Here is a 21,565-nt window from a genome sequence, read left to right as displayed (position 1 = left end):
GTGTGCGCGTGCACATCCGTGCGCGTGCGTGCTTCTGCTCAGAAAGGGGGCGGAGCGGCGTCCCATGAGCAGCGCGGCACCACTGGGTGTGTGTTCAGATCCGTCCTCACATACAGTATAAACAGAGCATCGACACAGTGCTGCTCTGTCCTGCTGCAGCAACAAGCGAGATGAAGACACCACCGTCCAAGAGGAGGAAGATACTCCTTCAGAGCAAACTGGGGTTTGCTACAGAGCCTAAAGCAGCACACAACTATTCCAACATAAAGGCAAGTGACAGCATTTGAACAGCTTTTCTTTGCTTTTTTAATATAGGCCTAATGTATTTGTATTTGGGAATAACGGCGTTATAATAAATGACTAGTAATCTAACTGTTGCACTGTTCATATTTATGACACGGATGTCTAGCTACATTAGGTATGTTATTATTAATGTACTCTTGTCAGCAATGACAAATAGCTTTATTATAGCGCAGAATACAGTGGCTGACTCGCTATATGAGACTGTAGTGCCGGAGGAAAAAGGAATAATCGTAGGCAACGTAATGCTTGTTCAATATACAAAGCAACGTCAGTCAATACAGAACAAGAGCACATGTAATCATAGATATCTATAGATATCTATGCATGTAATTGCCAGAACAGTGAGTGCAACCGCAATAGATGTCCCCTCTGGCCGCGGTGCCAGATCAGTAGTTCCCTCCCACTACACAACACAGACAGGAGAACACGAACCAATAATGTAGTCACTACAAGACTGTACATTACATTATGTTCAACACTAACGGATTACTCTTCCAATCTTAATAACGCAGTTACCGTTACTGCGTTACTATAATTGAAGCTGTTTGTTTGTTTTTCCATCAGACTAAACTAGATATCTGAGCCGAGAGAAATATATAAATATTATATAAAGGGGCTACAGACTAAACTAAATCTCTGAGCCGAGAGTATTATATAAAGGGGCTACAGACTAAATTAGATCTCTGAGCCGAGAGTAATATATAAATATTATATAAAGGGGCTACAGACTAAACTAGATCTCTGAGCCGAGAGGCAAATACTTCCTGTTCTTCCTGGTTAGTGGGCACAGTCCTGTAAATCGAATGCAACGTGTTCCAAAACTAATAAAAACACGTTAGTATATTACTAAACGCATGTAATATAAGTTATTCAAATCAGGAGAACAAGGGATAGACTTAATGGCACAATGCAGCCACTCCATCCAGTGCCCCAGTAGAGAGACTGTTTAGCTGCTGGGGAAGCTGTGTTGACTCCACTGAGGAACAGGCTCTCTGACCAGAAGTTTGAGAAGCTTTTGGTTTTGAGATACATACAACCACTGGTTCAATGACAAGAATGGGTGGATGGATAGCTAGATATGGTATCTTACATTTGTGGTACATTGCTTAAAGAGCATAATTTTATTTAGATTTATTGGCTGGCTGCAGCCTCTTGAAGTGAGATTGTCAATGGCCAGAGAGAGATTTATTTTTATGGAGATGTATTTTTTATGTGTTACTTGTTTATATTTGGATTCCTTAGTTTTGCTATACATTACACTTTTCAGTTAAAGCACCTCATATTTGTTACACTGTTCTACCTTTTTCGAGGAAGAAAATACTTGAAGTACAGTATATCTACCAGTTGTCTGAAGTTTTTGTTTGTTTTATTTGCACTACAAAGAGTGGTATAGTGCTTAACAAGCATACTTTTATTTTGCCCAGTTGTGGCCTGTTGAGGGGCAATAAATATCAAAAGTTCCAAAACATCTATTGTGTTATTTGTATCGATCCACTATATAAACATAGTAATTATAATATCTACATACATGGCATTTGATTGGAGGCTAGTCTCACTTTGTCCCACAGCAACATTAAAATAGTTTAGATTTGTGTACATTGTTTATGTTAATATTGTATTGTACAGGGCCATGTATTTTATGTCTTGTTAAAGAGGGGTGGAGGTGGGGTCACATTTGAGCATTTAAAAATGTACTTTAAAGTAACGCAATAGTTACTTTCGGAAGTAACTAGTTACTTTTATAATTTGTAACTGAGTAAGTAATTTAGTTACTTTTTGGAAGAAGTGTACTGTAACTAATTACTTTTTTAAAGTAACTTGCCCAACACTGGTGTTTACAGAGTCCATCAGCAAGAAATAATCATGTTTTAATTCAATGTGATTCACTGATTAATCTTGTACTGACAAAATGCAGATATATTCTTTTGCTATCATAACAAGTCCAAAGAAAAATGTATTTGCCACGCAATCACATTGGAAGAATAAGAATAAAATCATTCAGTAATGACTAATGGGAATATGTTCTAACCGTTTCTCTCTTTTTTGTTTTGTTTATTCAGCAGGAAGATGAAACTGCTTCGCCTAGTAAAAGTACACCACCACTGCCAGTGGATGCACAGCAGTTGCCACTCCCATCACCACTGAATGACAGAAATGATGTAAGTAACAATAATGTCTTAACAGAATAAGTATTTTACTGTGTAGTGTAGTGGATGGTTGGAACATAGAATAGAATAGACTTTTAATTGTCATTGCACAGTATACAACGAAATTTCAGGGGAGCTCCCACAGACCGTAGTACATAATACATACATGAACACATAACACTGTACATAACAGAATATTTTAAATAATAAAGTGCATAATGGGTGGTAATCAGAGATTATCAAGTGCAGTGGTAAGTGCATGGTGCACGTGAGGGGACAGTCAATGAGTGTTTAACAGTCTAACTGCTTGGGGGAAAAAGCTGTTCTTAAATCGTGTACTCTTAGCATGTATTGACCGGTATCTCCTCCCTGAGGGAAGGAGCTGAAAGAGGTGATGTGCTGGGTGCGACTGGTCCTTGATGATACATTTGGAGCGGTGGAGGCAGCGGGAGGTGAAGACGGAGGTGATGTTTGGTAGAGGAGTCCCGATGATCCTGCCTGCCGCCTTCACCACCCTCTGTAGAGCCTCTTGCTCTGCCTTTGTGCAGCTGGAGAACCACACAGACACACCGTAGGTCAGCACACTCTCAACCGCACAATGGTAAAAGTTGACAAGGAGATTTCGTGGCAGGCCAGCCTGCTTCAGCTTCCTTAGGTAGTATAGGCGTTGCTGAGCTTTTCCGATCACTGAGGCGGTGTTGGTGCTCCAAGACAGGGTCTCACTCACACTGAGACCCAGGAACTTGAACTCAGTGACCCTCTCCACTACTTCGTTGTTGATGAGCAGAGGGGAGTGGTCAGGCCTTGATCTTCTAAAATCCACTATAATCTCTCTTGGAAGGAATAGACGCAGACACACAGAGCTCCCTGCCCCCTCCCCTCAAGTTTGGTGTGATCGATGGTCTGTGATTGCCATGAATTGTGTTGCATTCCATCCCTAGAGGCAATTAGGCATCGTCTGTATTATCTTGTGTTTGACCTCTATAGGCCCTGCCTTGCTCTGTTTCGGCTGTCTTTAACCTGAATGTACAAACAAGATACAAAATCATTCAGTAATGACTAATGGTAATATGTTCTAATGTTTTCGCTGTCTTTTTTGTTTTGTTTATTCAGCAGGGAGATGAAACTGGTACGCCTAGTAAAAGTACACCGCCACTGCCAGTGGATGCACCGCAGTTGCCACTCCCACCACCACTGAATGACAGAAATGATGTAAGTAACAATAATGTCTTAACAGAATAGGTATTTTACTGTGTAGTGGATTGTTGGAACATAGGGCGGAATAGACACAGACACACAGAGCTCCCTGCCCCCTCCCCTCAAGTTTGGTGTGAACGATGGTCTGTGATTGCCATGGAATGTGTTGCATATAGAGGCAATTAGTCTCATTGTCTTTCATATGCTGGGTATGTGTTTTGATGGTTTTTTCTCTGTTTGTTTTTTCAGCAGGGAGATGGAATAGTTAAACCTGATTCCAGTACATCTTCACCGTTACCTGACCTGTGGTCAGACAAGATGTGGAAAGAAAGACAGGCCAACTACCCGTGGCTCGATTGTAAAGATGGGAAGTTGGGCTGCAAAGTGTGCTCTTCCATTATGAAATTGAAAAGCCAAGGTCAACGATTGGCACAAGAATGGACTAACTACGAGATCACATACAGTGGAACAGTAAGAACTGCTATGCTGTCGTCTCTCAGGAGAAAGGTGTGGCTCCACCAGACCTCAGCTGCGCATTGCAAAGCAGAACACATGGTCAATGAGGCAGAAAAACAGAGAATTGTCAATGAGGCAGAAAAACAGAGAATTGAGAAATCCACTGACACTATGAGTTCAGATTCAGAACTGACGGCTACACATAATGTTTTCAAGACTGTGTACTTTTTAGCAGAGGAGGACAGGCCGTTTTCAGATTGTTTTAAGATGCTGGATTTACTAGCTGAAACTGGGTCTGACACTGGCTTCATCTTGCACTCAAGAGATGCAGCAAACATCACCAAGCATATAGGCGCAGAAATGCGCAAAAAATTCTGCAAACAAATAAAATCCATAGAAGGTAAAATTTCAATTCTGATTGATGAGTCAACTATCTTTGCAGATAAAACTACACTGATTGTGTACCTCAAAGCTGAAAATCACAAGCACCTGGACCCAGAGTTCTTATTTTTAGATCTGATTGAACTTCCCAACCAAAAAGCAGAAACAATTATGCAACATCTGTTGAAATGCCTCAGTGAACATGGCTTTGATGATGCATATTTGAAGAAGCACTTAGTTGCATTTGCAAGTGATGGAGCCAGTGTCATGTTGGGACACAAAGCTGGTATAGCTACAAAACTGTCTGAACTGTATCCTAACATATTGACCTGGCATTGCTTAAATCACCGGCTGGAACTTGCTGTAGGTGACACAGTTAATGATATCACAGCTATGAACCATTTCCAGATGTTTATGGATAAATTGTATACTGTGTACAGTAGATCAGCCCTAAACCAAGAGCAACTGAAAGTGTGTGCAGCCAGCCTGGAAAAACAAGTGAGAAAAATTGGCAGTGTGCTAGACACAAGATGGGTATCCAGTTCTTTCCGCACAGTGTCTGCAGTGTGGGATGGTTTTGACTCACTTTGTGCTCACTTCAGCATGGCAATGACAGATGAGAGACGACCGAGCTCTGATAGGAAATCATATGAAGGTCTACTCATGAAAATGACTTCATATCAGTTTTTGCTAGATTTGGCACTGCTGTATGACACCCTAAGTGAGCTGATCATTCTTTCAGAAGCTCTGCAAAACCGCAACCTGACACTAACCTCTGCAGACAAACGTATGAGGCGGTGCATTCAATTCATTGATGCAATGGGAGAAAAACAAGGCAACAAAGTCCTTGAAGCTGAAACTGCAGTAAAAGAAGGTCAATTTGGCACAGTTCATCTGACAGACAGACCAAAAATGGTATCCATCAACCGGAAACAGTTTCTCAGAAGTCTGAGCAGTAATCTAACCAATCGGTTGTTCACCAGTGCACCTTTTAAGGGGTCAACATTAGTTGCACAGAAAGAGTCTGAAGCACAGTATGTTCAATTGCTTGCACAACTCCAAGTCCTTGAATGTAAAAGCTGGCCAAAAGAAATGCCACTAGGATTTGGAGAGGTGGAAATAAGGCATCTGTGCAAAAGATTCAAGCTGCCCCTTAATAGTACTATTGATGGATTCAGGGACTTCATTGAGAGCAATGGAGAAACAATACCTGATGAGCTTAGGCCTTTATTGAATTGCACAAAAGTCATTCCATGTAGCACTGCAGAATGTGAAAGGGGATTCAGCGCCATGAATCAAATGATCACCCCAACCCACACACGGTTAATGGTTTCACTGGTAGCATCTTTGATGTTCATTAAAATAAACGGGCCACCTCGAAGGTTCTGGGATCCAACAACATACGTGACATCTTGGCTGAGAGCCCATCGCTCAGCTGAGAACAAGATAACGAAGAGAGCAAAACAAAAATACAAGCCCTGTACCAATTGGTAGTGGTTTGCTTGATGGTTTTGAAACTACAACACACACATCCACACTCACTTTAAATAAACACTCACGTAACACCCACTCTACTCACTTTAACACACTTTATATTAGCAAAGAGATTTGCACTACAATTCATACCTCATTGGCAGTCATTGCACCTTACCCTAAGTTGTACCTGATCCCATTGCTGCATTGTACCTCACTGTTACTATTTTTTTTACTCTGTATTGTATATATGTATATTGATGACTGAACACTTTTTGTTTACGTACTCTTGACTTTTTCTATTTTATACTTTTTATCTATTTTATCTAGCACACTCAGGAGCTCATACAGAAAAAAGCATTTCATGGAAAAGTATTCTGTATTTTACTGATGTTGTGTAATTTTTTTCCCTTCTCAAAATAAAGAAGTTCAAGTAAACACAAGTTGTCTGATTATTTTAAGTTTGCTTTTGTGTTTGTGTGTAGAACAATTTCTTTAATTGAATGAACTTAAACTAGAAAAGTAAATACAAACAAATGAACAATGTAACTACTATTACATTTAATTGTTTGTTTTTCCACCATATCTGTTGACAATATAATTTCTTTATATATTGAAGGCTACATCCTGTGCGCACACGAGGGAACATTTATGCGCATGCGCGCGCACCTGACGTCAATAAAACGCAGTGCAACCAGGTATGAAATCCCCAACGCACCACTGTCTGAATAAGACTGTGCATTGGAGGTTGACCTGAGACCCTCCCTCGGTGACGCAGTTTGAAGTCACCTGTCAAGAGTTTAAAAGGAGTTCTGCTGTCTGTCCTGTCGCGCTGGTTTAGCTCAGTGGTTACTACAAATACAGCACCTGTAATGCAATTATTTCACCCCTGTCTTCGGGCCGGGTGTTCGATCCACGGGAGCTGTCCAGCGTTTTGTGTTTCTCGTTCAGTTGTGACAATTTTGTAAAGTTCATTTGAATATCATCTTGGAATTGTATAAATATAGCTTTCAATGTTAGATAATCATTCAAAAACCCATCCTGGTTGCACATCCCTATCATGGGTCTACACTGGGTTGGCTGTCCTATAGTTAAGATAATAATATTGTTATTAGCAGTAGCAGTAGTAGCATAAGTAGTAGCAGTAGTAGCATTAGTAGTAGTATAAGTAGTAGTAGTATAAGTAGTAGCATTAGTGGTAGTAGTAGTAGCAGCATAAGTAGTAGTAGCAGCATAAGTAGTAGTAGCAGCATAAGTAGTAGTAGTAATAGTAGTAGTAGTAGCATAAGTAGTAGTAGTATAGGAGTAGAGGTGATAGTAGTATGCCTCTGGAGGTAGAGCAGTCGTCTGGTAATCAGGTGGTTCCCGGTTTGATTCCCACTCCTCCCGGGCAGCCTGTCGAAGTGTCCTTGAGCAAGACACTTAACCCTAATTGCTCCCGATTAGCAGGTTGGCACCTTGCATGGTTGCCTCTGCCATCAGTGTGTGAATGTGTGACTGAATGGGTAAAAATTTGAGGAACAAATTGTAAAGCGTTATATAAATGCACCATTTAGTATAGTAGTAGTAGAAATAGTTTAAGTAATGGTAGCAGTAGTAGTAGTAGTATTGGTTAGTACACCACCACAGTTCAGTTTGTTGTTTATAATAATGATAATAATAACACATGAAGTCGTTCTGCGTTGTTTACTGTTGCGCTTGTTTAGCTCAGTGGTTATTTCTCAAGAACAATGATGTCTATCATGGTCCGATGTTCTACCAGGCGCTGTCCAGCGTTTTCTATCCACAGTTGTTAAGAATATGGATATTCTTGGGGTCTGTGAAAAGGTAAAATATCTTGGATATTTTATTACAGAACAAATGACATGATGATGATATATACAGGCAATGCCGCAGGATGTATGCACAAGTGAACACTCACGCAAGTTTTTTTTTTTTTTTTTAAATTTGATTTGAAATCTTTATTTCGAACATGTAAATAAATACAAACTAAATAAATAACTAAACAAAAGCAAAACATACCTCCATTTACATGTTCGAAAAGGAGTAGGAAGAAGTATACACTTATTTAATCCTATACCCATTTTCCACTACTCAAATGAGCGTACTAATTTAAAACATTTCAAAACAAATATATATGCAACATGAAAGAAAAAAATTTTTAAACACCCGTGAATATCAAGTCCCTTCCTCATCCCTGTACCTCGTGAACATCATTTCCTTATGAATCAGTTTGAATTGTCTCATATTTGGACATTGCTTTAGCACCACATTCAGACTGTTCCACAGTTTCACTCCACATATTGAGATGCAGTGTATTCTCATGGTAGTGCGTACACTAAGAACTTTTAAATTGAGTTATCCCCTCAGATTATAACCCCCCTCTCTATATCAAAGAACAGTTCTTGAATGTTTCCTGGAAGTACATTACCTTTTGCTTTATACATTAATTGTGCCGTTTTAAATTCCACAAGATCATGTTCATGTTTAGTACGTGTACAGATGGAGTGAAAGTGTCTCTGTTCAGAGCATGTTGTACACCACTTTATACTGCACACTTGTGGTCAAGCTACAAAAAGCAAGTTTGCGGAGACTTCAAGTAGCTTATAATGATGCTATGAGAATATTACTTCTGTATGACAACTATTAAAGAAACTTGAAACTATTACTCAAAAGACCTAGATGGTGTAGTGCAAGTGAAATGTTTGTGGCTGCACGTGTCAATACCTTCCAATCTCATGTATAAATTCATCTGTCGGCTAAATTACTCTGGAAATTAGATCATTCTGGTTCAGTGCCACACGTTACATTTACATGTACATTTTGTCATTTAGCTGATGCTTTTATCCAAAGCGACTTACATGTTTTGTACAACAAGACAGCAGGAAGGGTACAACTCTCACTATCAGCTGAGTAACAATGTCCATCAAAGTGTTGAGTGCTACAGTGTAGGTTAGTTTAGTATATTAGGACAAGTGCATGACAGTAAGTTAGGGTTAGAGTTTCTTTATTTATTTATTATATATTTCTTTTCAGATAATGATTGAAGAAGTGCGTCTTTAGTCGACGGCGAAAGATTGGACGGGTTTCGGCTGTCCTAACTGTGGTGGGAAGTTCGTTCCACCATTGTGGGGCAAGGACCGAGAATAGGCGGCTTCTCTTTGATGAGTCTAGTGTAGTGTATCTTGCCTGGTCTACAAGATACACTACACGACCAAGGTACCCATGTACATGTCAAAATACTTCCCAAAGGTCAGTGAATACCACGACCACACAGGGAGCTTCACAAATCATGTTAAACCCAGAGTCGGCTCAAACAAGGGACTAAACACGTTTCGCAATTATGCCACATCAATGTGGAACGCCCTACCCAAAGCTGTAAAGGAATGTGAATCACTACCCACTTTCAAAACCACTCTCAAAGTACACCTACGGGAGACTGCAATTCGAAACTGGCCCCTGTAAATGTCCCAACCCCCTCCAATGTACAGTAAATGACAAAGTATGGTTTTGTCAATATTCCAATGTACAGTTTTGCTTGTACAGTTGTACAGTGTCCCCTACCCAACCCCCCCCCCCCCCACCTACCCAACCTCCTCCAATGTACAGTTTCTACGTCAAATGTATATACTCTCTTTTCTGCAAATCTGGTATGTCATAAATGTATAGATGTAGCAGTACTGTCTATCTGTATGTCATGTGTGTCATATGATGAATTGAAAATGGGGGACCCTGATGGAAACAAGACGAAAGTCTTTCTCAGGTCTGCATCCTCTTAACAATTGTATGTATTGAGCTGTACTATACTACTGTACCCATTCTGCAATCTGTTAATAAACTTTTCAATCAATCAATCAATAGAAGTTATGTTTATTATTGGTCAAATTATTCATAGTCTTCCCCTCATGTAAATATTTTGGGCTTTTATCTTTTTAACCAGAGTTATACTGCAGTTTGTAACGTAATGGTCTTTGCTATGGCAAATTGCTCTTAGAAATGGGAGTCAAGCAAACGTGTTAAAGTGTACAGCATGTGAATCAAATGTGGGATTGTTGTGACAAAGCTACAGCATAGAATTCTAAAGAAGCAAATCAAAATCCTTACTCCTGATTCCCCCAAAACACAACACTGCAGTAAATGAACTCATGCTGAAATTCTTCTTTCAACATGAGATCACTGCAATAACCAGAGGAACGTGCCAAAAAAACAGGGTCCAACTCATCTGTGAACTAAAGAGCACTTTCAAGCATTTCTAATTGCCACTTCATCTGCAGAAAATGAAATGTCATGTTTATCTCCAATCCAGAGAGTTTCTCACACCAAGAAAACCTATTTTATCTTTTAGTGGAATGAACATTGCCGGCATCAGAATACATTTGACTTCTGGTCTTCATATAATCTATCAACAAAACGGGGGGAACAGAATGAAGAACAATTAAAACAATTTGCGATCATGAAACGTTTGGAGTCTAGAATATCTGATGAGTAATCGGTAAACATTATTCTTTTAAGTATAATTTTCTTCTTCTATGTCACACACACACACAGGCACTCATGGGACGGGGTGCACTAAGTGCAAGCCCAGATAAGTACTCGCTATTTGCATATCAATAGCGCCGGTCGTATTTAACACACCTGACGACCGGCGCTATTGATATGCAAATAGCGAGTGCAATCCCAGTTGATTTCAGGAACGCACCACTGCACACACACACACACACACACACTGCTGGTGTCGTCACTGCTGCTGGTTTAGCTCTATAGGCAAGGTCAAGAATGCGACCCCCATCTACTGCTCTTTGCATAATAATAGGACAGGTAGTCAGAAGGGGGGGGGACATAACTGCATTCTGAAAAAATGCGGGGGACACATTCCAATGTCCCCCGTGGGAGTTACGCCCCTGCATAAATGTATAGATGTAGCAGTAGGCTACTGCCCAGTGAGCAAAAGCCGTCTTTTCAACCAAGCGTTTTTCATAGCTCTCGTATAACCGGGCCAAATCGTGTTTTTTTGGAGACGTATTTTAAACTATGTACTAAGTATATTATTTCAATGCATTCACATCTGAAAATATTATCAATATGGACAGAGGCATCCTGCAAACGCACCTACAAATATATGAGCACGATATTTTCGAAGATTTTATGTGACGTCTATCTATCCATCGCTCGCATTCAGCCCAGGATAATCTTGTCTAAGCTAAGACGTATTTTAAACTATGCACTAAGTATATTATTTCAATGCATTCATATCTGAAAATATTATCAATATGCACAGAATCTCCGAATCTCAGTGACCCAGATGTCCTGAGGTGCGTGAATTTAGCGAGGTGAGTGTAAATGGGGAAGCCCGTGAGTCTGCTGTGCAGATGCGGTTTGCCATTTGATCAGCAGGTGGCGCTGATAGTGCACTGCTGGGAAACCTGACTGATCACAATTCTGCATGATTAAATTCTTCTGACTGTGTGTGTGTGTGTGTGTGTGTAGGTGTGTGTGTGAGATATATATATATATATAGAGAGAGAGAGAGAGAGAGAGAGAGAGAGAGAGAGAGAGAGAGAGATATGAAAGAAAGAAAAGTCCACGAAATAATGAGAGGGGAAGATAATGAATGACAAAGTGAGAAAGGAGAAGAGAGAGGGTCACACAGCAGAAACAGAGCAAGGAAATAAGAAGGAGAATAATAGGAGAACAAAACTGACAAATCCCCTACAGATAACTACAGGAGGAGGAGGAGGAGTTGCTGAGTGATAATTCAGGGATTACATTTTCCTTGCATGATTAAATTCTTCTGACTGTGTGTGTGTGTGGTGTGTGTGTGTGTGTGTGTGTGTGTGTGTGTGTGTGTCTATCCATATCTCTCATTTAGCCCAGGAGAATCTTGTCTAAGCTTAGACGTCTACCAAACTCTCCTCCAAAAGCGTAGACGTTTAAAAACACGTCTGGAATAGACGTCTACCAAACTTTCACTTTTCACCCCATTCTAGACTGATTTTAGACGTCTATGTCATGACGTTGAAACAACGTCTAAGCTTAGACGTTCAAAACACGTCTAAGCTTAGACGTTCAAAACACGTCTAGAATAGACGTCTACCAAACGTTCACTTTTCACCCCATTCTAGACTGATTTTAGACGTCTATGTCATGACGTTGAAACAACGTCTAAGCTTAGACGTTCAAAACACGTCTGGAATAGACGTCTACCAAACTTTCACTTTTCACCCCATTCTAGACTGATTTTAGACGTCTATGTCATGACGTTGAAACAACGTCTAAACATAGACGTTCAAAAAACGTCTAAGCTTAGACGTTCAAAACACGTCTGGAATAGACGTCTACCAAACTTTCACTTTTCACCCCATTCTAGACTGATTTTAGACGTCTAAGCGTAGACGTTCAAAACACGGTTCAAAACACGTCTAAGCTTAGACGTTCAAAACACGTCTAAGCTTAGACGTCTACCAAACTTTCACTTTTCACCCCACTTTAGACTGATCTTAGACGTCTATGCAATTGTACATATCTAATTTAAATGATTAGAAGCATTATGGTAAACTTTATATTACCAGCTATACGTTAATATAATTAACCAAGTTCACATTGTGAGATGGAGAGTTCAGTGTTCTGATGGCCTGGGGGAAGAAGCTGAGCCGGAGTGTCTCTGTTCTCGTAGTGTGTGTGTGTGTGTACGGCGTTTGCCTGACCACAGCAGCTTGAACAGGCTGTTGTTGGGGTGGTGGAGGGTGTTTAATTATTCTGCAGGCTCTGGATTTGCACCTCCTGTTATATAAGACCTGCAGGGGTGGTAGTGCAATACCCGTAGTACGCTCTGCTGAGCGCACCATTTTCTGGAGTGCCTTCCTGTCCTGTGCCGTGCTGTTTCCAAACCAGGCAGTGATGTTTTCAGTCAGAATGCTCTCTACAGCCCCGGAATAGAAGGAGTGGAGTATCTTCCCCGATACTCTGAACTTCCTTAACTGTCTCAGGTGATAGAGGCGCTGTTTAGCCTTTTTCACCACAGAATATATGTGTGTTGACCATGTCAGGTCCTCTGTGATGTATTGTACTTACTGTATTTGTAAATCTGGTATGTCATAAATCCAATCTCCCCAATCCCATTCAATCTAGTTAGCTGCAGCTCAAATGTATCCCCTTGCCCCACTTTGCCTTTTATGTCTCTGTCTGTGTGTTGTGTATTTAAGTATGTTTGTTTTTGTTTTGCTGCCATTTTGGCCAGGTCTTGCTCGAAAAAGAGATCTTTGATCTCAAGTGACTACCTGGTAAAACAAAGGTAAAATAAAAAATATGTCATATATGTCCTGATGAATTGAAAATGGGGGACCCTGATGTAAACAAGACAAAAGTCTTTCTCTGGTCTGCATCCCCTTAACAATTGTGTGTTTATTGAGCTGTACTGTATTGTACCCATTCTGCAATCTGTTAATAAAGTTTTCAATCAATCAATCAATCAAATTTATAACACTTTATTTTAGATTGTCCAATCACATCTGTGATTGGACAATGGGAATTTCCAGGCGTGGTTTTGTGAACTTAGAAATCAGGAAGACCCGCTGCTCACCTCAGTCAGCTCACCAAAAACAACTAATTTTACTCTTGGAAACATCGAAGTTATATATTGCCACAAGGACGCAGCTCTTATCCTTCGCCACGCACACAGAGGAAATCTCTCGCTACGGAGGTTAGTAGTGTACAAATTATATAACTGGGTATATAAAGTGTAATTTTAATTCTAGTGTTATTTTTAGTCATATGCGTTGCATGATCAAACAGTGCCGCTCTACATAGTATTACCTCGTGTAGGTCTAATGGCGCAAAAGTATATGCGCCAGGAGTTTTTTTCTTAAATGAATACAGTATATAGTAAACATCCTAACCATATGTCTGTCACAACAGCAGTCATAGTGTATAATTTCAGCAGTACGTTTGTTTACCAATAGGTTAAATTGTTGTTATCTGCAGGCCTGGGCCTGTATTGTGTAAGGGCCTGTGTATTGTGCGGTGCACTACTGTCGATTAGCCGGCTCTCTCTCGCTATGTGTTACTGGCGCCACATTAGCAAATGTGAGCTCCGTTTGTAAACTCGGCGAGCAACGCATCAAATAAATGCGTCTTTAACATGCTTTATATCCTCGTCATTACTATTATGCCCGTTGCGGTTAAAACCTATTCAAATAACGTTAATGTACTTGTCTAGTCACAGTATTGTGTAATGTGATATTTGATATCTGTTAACTTCCGTTTTCTTTCCAGCTGGTGGAGGCCTGAGGATCAAGGCTTTTCGGTATGTGAGCAAACCCTCCCTTCTATCCTTATTTGAATTGATAAACAAATCAACATAATAATCAGGGTTCGCACAAGGTCCTTGAAGTGGAAGTGCTTAAAGTGCTTTGATTTTTTACACAAACAAATCCAGGTCTGGAATTCCTTAAACAGCCAATTTTTTAACAAGGTGCTTAAAAGGTCCTTGACATTCTAATCTACCATTCGCATTGAAAGTTGTTCATCCATGATAAAATTGTTCTGAATCAAGACATTTTATTATTTTTATTTAAAGTGTAACCAATTGTCTGAAATTCTAAAAATAGAGCCTATAAAAGTACTTAAGTCTTGTTTATAATTTTCTAAGTAATATTATTGTGTTTCTGCAATTCTGTCATGGTCCCTTTAAGAATCACAGGAAGTGAAGTCATTTCAGTGACACGCAGGTAGGCAGGAAGTGAATGAATCTCACGGAGACTCAGGAAGTGAATGAATCTCATGGAGAAATACGTTATTATTCTTCTGAGCTAATCTAGTGTAATCTATCATCATTTTATGCCCTGTGATAGAATCTTGGGTATGTGTTTGTTCTTCACAGTACTATGAACGATTGCAGATAATTATTTAGGAAAATATGAAAACGTTTTGTGTAATTAGGTCTGCTGAATAGTATTACTGATGATGAGCAGTGCACACTGACATTAGTCCCACACATATGGACTTCCTTTACAAACTGTGGTCTGATGGCTTGTTTGTGTTTTGTTATTGTATTTTCGTTTTATTATATATTCTTCCTGTCATTAATTGTTTTCTCTATACCAGAAATCGTATGGCATGGGTGCCTGCTTCAGTGTCGTATGTAGGCCTGCTTGTGTGTGTGTGTTTGTTTGGGAGGGGGGGGGGGGGTTATATTTTTATCTTGATATAATGTAATTTTGCTTCCTGGTGAATGCCACATGCAAGCCCCTAGAGGGTTTTTAGGCAATTCTCCTACACATCCCTTGTGGATTATATTGTATTATATATGTAATTGTTTTTATATGTGTAAACAAACAAAATTAGTCCCACACCTTCATTAGTCCATTCCAGAATAAATACTAGATATAAATGCATGTACAATTGATAGGCTACTGTACATATTAAAAAGGATGCAATATGTTACATTTAGGTTAGAATACGTATTTGATAAATAACATGTAACTTGTAAGACATAGTAAAATATGGGATTTAGTTCATATTGAAGATATGGGGAAATTGTTTAAAGCAAGCATAATATTGATTATGTACAGTTTGTATGTTTCATAAAGCAAACATATTATTGATTATGTAAATGTTTGTATGTTTCAGTTTTACCCTTCCTTGCAACACCACTAAACCTGTGGACAAGGATTCAAGTGTCTTCAGAGTCGTGGTGTCAAGAGGTATTTATCTGGCTGTCAATTTTATATAATTGGAACATATAGTGAGGTCAGCACAATCACAATATTAATGGCTATGCAACCTAATAGGAGATCTTGCAAGTGTACCCCCACAGTTATCTTATTTAGCCCATGTTTAGCTAACAACGTTAGTCCCTGGCTTTATAGACAGTCTCCTCCCCACCGCATGTATATATTCCCTCCCCGCCGTATGGATATTTCTCTCCCACCCACCCACCCCCTCCTAATGTACAGTCCCCTCCCCATCATATGTATATACTCTGTCAGGATCTAGGGGTAACAGTACTGTATATTTGAATACCGTTTATGTCACAAATGTATCAGTACTAAATACCTATATGTCCCTATGCCATAAATGTCATGTATGTTGTGTATGTCATAAATGTCTATATGAATTGAAAATGGGGGACCCTGATGGAAACAAGACAAACGTCTTTTTCAGGTCTGCATCCCCTTAACAATTGTGTGTATTGAGCCGTACTGTATTGTACCCGTTCTGCAATCTGTTGAATAAAGTTTTCATTCATTCATGAATGGGGAATATGTGTCGCTCACACCATGTCATTGATTGATTGAAAACTTTATTAACAGATTGCAGAATGGGTACAATACAGTACAGCTCAATACACACAATTGTTAAGGGGATGCAGACCAGAGAAGGACTTGCGTCTTGTTTACATCAGGGTCCCCCATTTTCAATGTCAGATATGGCAACTGCAGCTTAAATTATGCTGTGACCTGCTGCCAATATCCTGTGTAACTAAATCGAATATACTTGTATTGAGAAGACACTTGTACGTTAGTCTAGAGGTCAAATACTTATGTTAATCCTTATTTAAAATGTAACGTTCTGTTGCATGTGTCCAGATGCCGGGCGTCAGTGAAAGACGTGAACCAACAGGAGTTTGTTCGTGCCCTGGCGGCCTTCCTGAAAAAGTGAGTTGACTTAATTAATTTCCTCCAAGGGGTGTGACAGTCACACTATTAAAAGAATATAAAAAAGCATATTCCACAGGGCCTCCTGTTATGATACATTTCTTCTGTCACCAGGTCAGGAAAGCTGAAGGTGCCAGACTGGGTGGACCTGGTCAAGCTGGCTAAACACAAGGAGCTGGCCCTTAATGATGACAACTGGTTCTACACCAGAGCTGGTAAATTGTGACATCATCCCACCATCTCTTGTTTCCACTGCTGTTGGTATTAGTTGCGTTGATTAACGCAACTAGTGTTAGCTGTAACATTTGATGGCTGACGTAGCAGCTCTAATGTTTGCAGGGCTGTACACTGCGACGAGATGATCGCAAATTGCCTATTAATTTGGCCGTTGCGAGTGAAAAATAATATCTGGGAGCAACGTTGTGAGTAGTGATTTCAACCTTCATTCGCATTTCACTCCTAAATTAATCAATACAAATTGGATAAAAAAAATTGTAAAACTTTAGCCTACAACCAAGGCTGTACAGTGCGACACAATGTTGTGGTGCTATGAAAATTGTCGTTGAGCTGAGCTCATCAAAATCAATGGAGGACTTTCAGGAAAGTAAAAAACGCATAGCGCTTGCCGATTGGTGCTAAGAACAGCAGGGCGGGTGCAAGCGATGTGACGTAATTGGCAGACTCGACTGTCAATCAAAATTATTCTGTTGCCGGCTGAATGATTGAATGAATGAAAGCGTTATTAACGATTGCAGAATGGGTACAATACAGTACAGCTCAATACAACAACAGTGGACTGGAGGATGAAGACTAGAAAAAGACTTTCGGCTTTTTTACATAAGGGTCTTCTATTTTCAATTCATCAAAACATTTAGAGACGTACAAATATACAATAGTTTCCTAAAAATGCTATTTATTGATTTTTAAAACTTTATTAACATATTGCAGAATGGGTACAGTACAGCTCAATACATACAATTGTTAAGGGCATGCAGACCAGAGAAAGACTTTCGTCTTGTTTACATCAGGGTCCCCCATAAACGCACCCGTGTATTGAAGCTTCTGTAGCATGTCACAGAAATATTCTGTACTTGTTTCAGATGTACCCCAGACAAGGCCCACTCCCAGGAGAGACAAATTTCCTCTGCCTGAAAAGACTAAGATTATAAATAGAATTTACCATATTATAAGTTATTGCTGGTGTAAACATTCTTACAGTTGGGTAAAAATGCCTAGACACTGGTGACCGTTGTTTCAACAACTAACAGTGATAAAATCTTAGCATGTAATTTGAGTTTATTCCTGTGAAGTATGGGAGAATACATTAAAACTCCTCAGTCACAAACGGTTTGAGTTGTTTTGCACAATATTTGCGGTTATTTGAAGTACGGAATGTTTTCACTACATTTAACTAATAATTGTCATTTATATCAGGGTTCCAGAGAAAAGTGATGGAGACCCTCCTGGAAATCAAGGATGATATCAAAAAACTCCACAAAGAAATTCATCCGGATGGGAGGGTCGACATACACCCCTGCCAGACAGAGGAGGCGTTGAACCTGCTTGAGGAGGACCTTGAAAGGGTGGACATCAGGACAAAAATGCTGACTTTTAAATCTTTTCCTAGGTTAGAGATTACTGACTCATATGTTCAAAGGATTTAAATTGTATTGTACATGATGTTACATTAATATACATGTCATTTGGTTTTTTCTTATTCAGATATCCACATTGACGGGGATCGGGGGAATGAGTGTCCGCGACTGCACTAACAAGATGATGGACAGGTATTTATATGCATGTACAAAGATGCAGGTTGAGGCAGGCAGGCATGCGTTCTCACTTTCTGTGTTTATGTTTGGAAAGACCAGATGAAGTCAGACGCGTATATTATATTGATAGTAAATGTACTGAGGATGGACAGATGATGTTGACATTTAAACAAAAAATACAATGCATAATAAATGTGTTCATGATCATCATCATGCAACAAAAAACAATGGGAGGAAGGGGTTTTATGAAACTGGTGATACACTTGTAGTCCTAGTACAGCTTTTCCCTTCAATTTGTATTTGTTTTGACTAGTCACTTGTTGAATAGCTTGAATTATTAATGTCATGACTTTCTCTTAGAGACTCATGACAAATGCAGTCATGTCCCGTTTTAATTTAAAAGGGGGTGGTCTACGAGACAAGAGGGCCTTTAAGGAGACTGCCCTCTACCGTGTATGTTGGAACGGATAACGGAATTAAAAAAATGTCTAGAGGCAGAGAGCAGAGGAGAGATAGGAGAGGTATTGTATTTCATGACTGTTGAGAACTAGGCTTAATGTAGCACCTACTTCCACGGATGAAGCTAAGCTAGGCTAACGGTCCAGGTGTTCCCTAAGCCTAATGCAATGCATGCATGTCTAACTCCAGGGAAGATGTTTAATAAGCTAATTTCCCAAAATGTTGGGAGTGTTCCTTTAAGTTGCCTTAATGTTCAAAGGCTTAACCTGTTACAGTATATTTATGTAAATATATATATAAATGTGCGAATTGGCTATAATAAGGTAATTTATACGCCTCCTATTCTATAATAATATTTCTAATGGCATTGGTCCGGATGGGAGAATTCAGTACTGTATCTACAGAACCTTCGGTTTAATCATCTTCCCTTTATTAATTTCCTTAGATTTCTTTTGTACACATGATCTCAAGAAGGTACTGAACGAGATCAGTGGCAGTTTTTAATGTTTGGTCATTATTAGCATGGTGTTATTCACTGTCAAAGATGCAAAGAAAAATCTTAATTCATATTCTCCTTTCTTCACAATTTAAGCAAGCCTAGTAATAGACACAATATTTCTGACACTGTGATTACGTTCCCTGAGGTCCATAGATGTCCCTAGATACCAAGAATATGCAAATGTCCTTGTAGAAGTGGAGCAATATTTTATTTACCTAGTTGCCTTAATGTTCAAAGGCTTAACCTGTTACAGTATATTTATGTAGCTAATATATGTAAATATGCGAATTGGCTATAATAAGGTAATTTATACGCCTCCTATTCTATAATATTTCTAATGGCATTGGTCCGGATGGGAGAATTCAGTACTGTATCTACAGAACCTTCGGTTTAATCATCTTCCCTTTATTAATTTCCTTAGACTTTTTGGTACACATGATCTCAAGAAGGTACTGAACGAGATCAGTGGCAGTTTTTAATGTTTGGTCATTATTAGCATGGTGTTATTCACTGTCAAAGATGCAAAGAGAAATCTTAATTCATATTCTCATTTCTTCACAATTTAAGCAAGCCTAGTAATAGACACAATATTTCCGGGGGTCATCCCTACTGCTGTAACCTACTAATGCTTACCACTTGTATCTATTGCTATGTCCGCCCATCACAATCACGTGAGTTGTATTAACGCCTGTCCCGTCTCCCTGTCTCCCTGTCAGTGGCTGTCCAGGAGTGTTGGACGTCCCGTGCTGAAGACCGGGAGGATGCGACCCCCTCTGCGCCTCTCCGGCTGTCTCGAAGTGCCGAAGACTGGGAGGATGCAACCCTCTCTGCGCCGCCCCTTAGCTCAAATAGATCCGCTATCAGCTCTATCTTTAATCTTCAAAATGTTCAGTTGCTATGTATGTGTGTGTTGGGCCAGCCTTTAGTATTTTAAAATAAAAAGAAATTATAAAAACGGCTAACTTTTGACTATTCCATGTTATTGATGTGTTAATGTTTAAACAATGCATTTTCAACGCTCGTGCTTTAATGTAAAGTTTGGTAGACGTCCATGTCATGACGTTGAAACAACGTCTAGGCTTAGACGTTCAAAACACGTCTAAGCTTAGACGTTAAAAACACGTCTGGTATAGACGTCTACCAAACTTTCACTTTTCACCCCATTCTAGACTGATTTTAGACGTCTATGTCATGACGTTGAAACAACGTCTAAACATAGACGTTCAAAAAACGTCTAAGCTTAGACGTTAAAAACACGTCTGGAATAGACGTCTACCAAACTTTCACTTTTCACCCCATTCTAGACTGATTTTAGACGTCTATGTCATGACGTTGAAACAACGTCTAAACATAGACGTTCAAAAAACGTCTAAGCTTAGACGTTAAAAACACGTCTGGAATAGACGTCTACCAAACTTTCACTTTTCACCCCATTCTAGACTGATTTTAGACGTCTATGTCATGACGTTGAAACAACGTCTAAACATAGACGTTCAAAACACGTCTAAGCTTAGACGTTAAAAACACGTCTGGAATAGACGTCTACCAAACTTTCACTTTTCACCCCATTCTAGACTGATTTTAGACGTCTATGTTATGACGTTGAAACAACGTCTAAACATAGACGTTCAAAACACGTCTAAGCTTAGACGTTAAAAACACGTCTGGAATAGACGTCTACCAAACTTTCACTTTTCACCCCATTCTAGACTGATTTTAGACGTCTATGTCATGACGTTGAAACAACGTCTAAACATAGACGTTCAAAAGACGTCTAAGCTTAGACGTTGAAAACACGTCTGGAATAGACGTCTACCAAACTTTCACTTTTCACCCCATTCTAGACCGACTTTAGCCTAGACGTCTATGGGCCATTTAGACGTCTTTTAAACGTCTATTCAACGTAAAATTGCTCAGAGGGTGTCTATCTCTATAGTGTATGTCATGTCATGTTATGATGAATTGAAAATGGGGGACCCTGATGTAAACAAGACGAAAGTCTTTATCTGGTCTGCATCTCCTTAACAATTGTATTGAGCTGTACTGTACTAGTCTGTACCCATTCTGTAATCTGTTAATAAAGTTTTCAATCAATCAATCAATGACCCTCCCGGAGCTCAGATAGGAATAGACGGCTAGAGTGTAGGGGTCTTGAGGGTGTAGTTAGAGACCATTGACCGGAGGTAGGCGGGAGCCGTTCCCTTCGCTGCACGGTGTGCCAGG

General features: G+C 39.6%; 1 long non-coding RNA gene across 1 annotated transcript; it reads left to right on the top strand.

Annotated features, from left to right (window-relative positions):
• Positions 1–14,706: 14,706 nt before the first annotated feature.
• LOC311225195 lies at positions 14,707–20,295 on the top strand. Its single transcript, XR_014619488.1, has 7 exons — positions 14,707–14,814; positions 15,585–15,658; positions 16,544–16,612; positions 16,727–16,827; positions 18,047–18,239; positions 18,335–18,399; positions 20,059–20,295. It is a non-coding gene; the product is annotated as an uncharacterized lncRNA (long non-coding RNA).
• Positions 20,296–21,565: the final 1,270 nt, after the last annotated feature.

The sequence above is a fragment of the Notolepis coatsorum genome (assembly GCF_963971535.1).
Source record: "Notolepis coatsorum genome assembly, chromosome: 3".
Classification (NCBI taxonomy): domain Eukaryota; kingdom Metazoa; phylum Chordata; class Actinopteri; order Aulopiformes; family Paralepididae; genus Notolepis; species Notolepis coatsorum.
Note: the sequence above shows the minus strand (reverse complement) of the source record. Positions and strands in the feature narration are given on the sequence as shown.